The following is a 4,669-nucleotide window of genomic DNA, read 5'->3' as shown; positions in this document are numbered from 1 at the left end:
TGTGCTAGGAAATCAAAAAAGGCACCGTTAAACACTGTCATTTCAACTTCATGTTAATTGCTCAGATTTAGAAATGCCTTATTAGGCACTTAAGAGAGACAAGGTGGCTGAGGCAATATCTTGTATTGGACCACCTTCTGCTGGTGAATGAGACGAGCTTTCAAGCTCTGTGAAATGTACTCAGAGTGCCACAGCTAAATACAAGGTGGAACAGATTCTTTAGTGTAAGTATTTAACACTTATTATAAGAGACCATTCAAGGTGAAGTGGTCTGTTAACAACTCTCCAGTCATAGGACAAAGAAGTGGGGTTAGTAGGTTACAGATTGTTGTAATAAGCCATAAATCCAGTGTCTCTGTTCAGTCCATGATTTTTAGTGTCTAGCAAAGTTATAAATTCAGGTTCCCAGGCGCATCTTTTGAAGGTATTGTGCAGCTTTCCTTTGAGGACGAGGCCTGAGAGGTCAGATATGCAGCGACTGTTTTGTGAAAGGTGTTTGCCCCTGAGTGTTTTTCTCTTGTATCATTTCTCTGTGTGAGGATGTGTCTGGTTTCCCCCACATAGTTGTTATTAGGGCATTTAGTGCACTGGATCAGACATATAGCAGTAAGGGAACTGTTTTGGGAATTGATAATGCTTTGGGAATTATATTTCAATATCTTGCTATCACTGGTGTTTCCCCCAGGCCTCTGTTAAAACAGCAGGTACAGCTGTCCAGCCAGTGCCAGTCTCCTCTGTGTCCAGACCCAGTTTCTTCTCCTTCCAGGTCCCAGTTCCAGTCTCTCCCCACTGCCCCATGGTCCTTGTCCACTACTCCCTCTGCTATGCCCTGCACTCCATTTGCCTCTTGTATCTTCTGCATTTGAGTCAAGCTGTGTTCTCCTCCACACTGCTTGAGTGCCAGCCTGGGGAGCATTGGGAGTACAATAGAAACCATCTCCCTGCTCTCAATTCCTGTGCCCAGGACCAGAGCAGCCAGGAGCAGCAATTGCAGGCAAAACCCTGCTCAGTCCCTGCAGCCATGGGCTGGAGCATGCTCAGTAGAGATGGAATCTTCGAAGAATTTAGCTGCCAAACTCTAACATGTCTCTACTGTGCATGTGCAAACCGAAACTGTTCAAAAGCTGGTAACTTAGCCAGATTTGGCATTTTTTCAAGGGAACAGCAAAAATGCACATCCCCAGAACAGGCCAAATTTCAGGCCCAGGGGGGCTAAAGGGTTTCAATGAAACTGCTATAGGAATTTTTTTAATCTGGGCAAAATAATGTATTTTTCCCTAGTCTTGTTCTCAGAAATGGCAGAACCATTTTTGCTGAAACTTAAAAAATAAAAAAATCAGATCGAGGCAGAGACTTGGCATGCAAAATTTCAGCCCAAATGGTTAACGTTTGGTAAAGTTACAAGTAACTGAAAACAGGGTTTTATAATGGGAAGTATCAAGCAACCTTAACTACCAGGCAGCATTACCAGCTTTACTTATCATAAGAACATAAGAATGGCGATTCTGGGTTAGACCAATGGTCCATAAAAACCGGAAAGAGAGAACAGTCAACAAGTCATTTCAATATTGTAAATCAGCCCATGTGTCATGTTCTATTAAACTAAAACCCTTCCAGATCCCAGATCCCATTCTTACATCTGCAGGAGTCAGCCAAATAGGGATCATCATCAGAATTTTACATTCCTCCTGAGAGGATCTTCCCATAATATATCAGGTATTTTTATATCCAGTTTATATGCGTGTGAGAGAGAGACACACAAACTAGGTATAAAATACTTAACACAGCTACATAGTTTTTATATACTATATTATAAAACTATCTATAAAGTCTTTGAATTTATGATTTCACGTTTCCTGACTCACGTCCATTTATTCTATCACGTTAAATTGTAGCCTAGTTATTCTGTTGCCTCATTGTACTTAAAATGTAGCTGACCACAGCTGTTTATGTTATTCTTTTAATTTCCTTTATTTTACATCGCTGACTCCATTAAACTGTCTAACCTTGAAAACTGCGCCCTGCCAAACTCAGTAAAGAACTCGTACTCACACTGTGTTTCAGTCCTTATTTACTAGCCGTCAGGAACACATGGGGAAGTGTCTTTTTCATGCTGCAACCTTTATTCAATTTTTGAACAAATCCTACTTGTGAGGCAGTAAACTGTGACTAAATTGGGGGGAGGTTGCCATGGGAATGTCAGAACCAGAAACCAGATAGTAAACCACTTGCACTTTACTATGAACTGATGTAATAGGCACTTCAGGTCCATGTGTGATAAGCCAGTTAGTTTAGAAAGTAAAGTGCAGCTCACGCAGCAAGGGGTATAGTTTCACTTCATCACTGGCGTGGAGGCAGCAAATCTCATTTAGAAGGCTCCCTCTGTTTACTTAGTTATTTAAAACTCAGTAAGTTGGCAAGCTGACACACTACGGTTTGTGCAATCAAGGAAAACTCCAGGCCAAATGCAAACATGGCAACAGACAAGGTCAGCTCCCACACTGCTGTCCTGGGCGACACAGTATGAGGAGGAGGCGAGCAGCCCTCAGTGGTGAAAGAACAGGTTAAGGACTATTTAGAAAAGCTGGACATGCACAAGTTCATGGGTCCAGATCTAATGCATCCGAGGGTTCTGAGGGAGTTGGCTGATGTGATTGCAGAGCCATTGGCCATTATCTCTGAAAACTCGCGGCGATCGGGGGAGGTCCCGGACGATTGGAAAAAGGCAAATATAGTGCCCATCTTTAAAAAGGGGAAGAAGGAGAACCTGGGGAACTACAGACCAGTCAGCCTCACCTCAGTCCCTGGAAAAAGTCATGGAGCAGGTTTTCAAGGAAACCATTTTGAAGCACTTGGAGGAGAGGAAGGTGATCAGGAACAGTCAACATGGATTCACCAAAGGCCTGACCAACCTGATTGCCTTCTATGATGAGATAACTGGCTCTGTGGATATGGGGAAAGCAGTGGACGTGATATATCTTGATTTTAGCAAAGCTTTTGATACTATCTCCCACAGTATTCTTGCCAGCAAGTTAAAAATGTGTGGATTGGATGAATGGACTATAAGGTGGATGGAAAACTGGCTAGATTGTCGGGCTCAACAGGTAGTGATCAACAGCTAGATGTCTAGTTGGCAGCTGGTAAAAAGCAGAATACCCCAAGGGTCGGTTTTGTTCAACATCTTTATTAATGATCTGGATGATGGGATGGATTGCACCCTCAGCAAGTTCGCAGATGACATTAAGCTGGGGGAGAGGTTAGGTAGATACACTGGAGGGTAGGAATAGGGTCCAAAGTGACCTAGACAAATTGGAGGATTGGGCCAAAAGAAATCTGATGAGGTTCAACAAGGACAAGTGCAGAGTCCTTCACTTAGGAAGGAAGAATCCCATGCACTGCTACAGGCTGGGGACCGACTGGCTAAGCAGCAGTTCTGCAAAAAAGGACCTGGGGATTACAGTGATGAGAAGCTGGATACGAGTCAACAGTGTGCCCTTGTTGCCAAGGCTAACGGCATATTGGGCTGCATTAGTAGGAGCATTGCCAGCAGATCGAGGGAAGTGATTATTCCCCTCTATTTGGCACGGGTGAATCCACATCTGTAGTATTACATCCAGTTTTGGGTCCCCCACTACAGAAAGGATGTGGACAAATTTGAGAGAGTCCAGCAAAGGGCAACGAAAATGATTAGGGGGCTGGAGCACATGACTTATGAGGAGAGGCTGAGGGAACTGAGCTTATTTAGTCTGCAGAAGAGTGAGGGGGGATTTGATAGCAGCCTTCAACTACCTGAAGGGGGTTCCAAAGAGGATGGAGTTAGGCTGTTCTCAGTGGTGGCAGATGACAGAACAAGGAGCAATGGGTTCAAGTTGCAGTGGGGGAGGTCTAGTTGGATATTAGGAAAAACTATTTCACTAGGAGGGTGGTGAAGCACTGGAGTGGGTTACCTAGGGAGGTGGTGGAATCTCCATCCTCAGAGGTTTTTAAGGCCCGGCTTGATAAAGCCCTGGCTGGGATGGTTTAGTTGGGGTTAGTCCTGCTTTGAGCAGGGGGCTGGACTAGATACCTCCTGAGGTCTCTTCCAACCCTGATATTCTATGATTCTATGAACACTGAAACAACTATATTGAGGCTTTAGCAATTCCCTGGGTCCAGAGTCCCAGAAACCTTGTAGTTCACCAAGTTTGCAGTGCAGTTAGTTTTTAGATGAGGTTCTGGGCATAATTTATCTCATTATTTAAATATCATGATAGTACTCATCTTACAAGTGTTACAGAAAGGTACAGGGAGATTCTGAGGGAAAGGATCCATGAGATCTTAGCTTGCCCTACAGTGCCAATCCACTACAGCACAAGAAAGTCTCAGAACTCTTCAATCAGAGATCTCAGAGCACTTTGCAAATCTTTATTAGCATACAACTATCTGGCCACAAGCTGACTCAGATTGGTTTTACACCAGTTAATTCCATTAAGTGCAATTGAGCTACTTCTAATTCACACTCCTGTGAGATCAGAATTAGGTCCTGACTGTCTAAAATAACATTTTGATTTGCCGGTTGGGTTATTTGTAGATGATATACCTGAACTGTCAGCATTTTCCCCAGAGTGAAGGCAGAACTTTTCTGAAATTCTTCTGCTTACTTTTAACAGTTTATAAAGAAAGCTGAGAC

The sequence above is a fragment of the Terrapene carolina genome, unplaced genomic scaffold, assembly GCF_002925995.2.
Source record: "Terrapene carolina triunguis isolate 2854851 unplaced genomic scaffold, T_m_triunguis-2.0 Scaffold67, whole genome shotgun sequence".
NCBI classification, from domain to species: domain Eukaryota; kingdom Metazoa; phylum Chordata; order Testudines; family Emydidae; genus Terrapene; species Terrapene triunguis.
The sequence above is the reverse complement of the archived record's forward strand: the minus strand, read 5'-3'. Positions refer to the sequence as shown.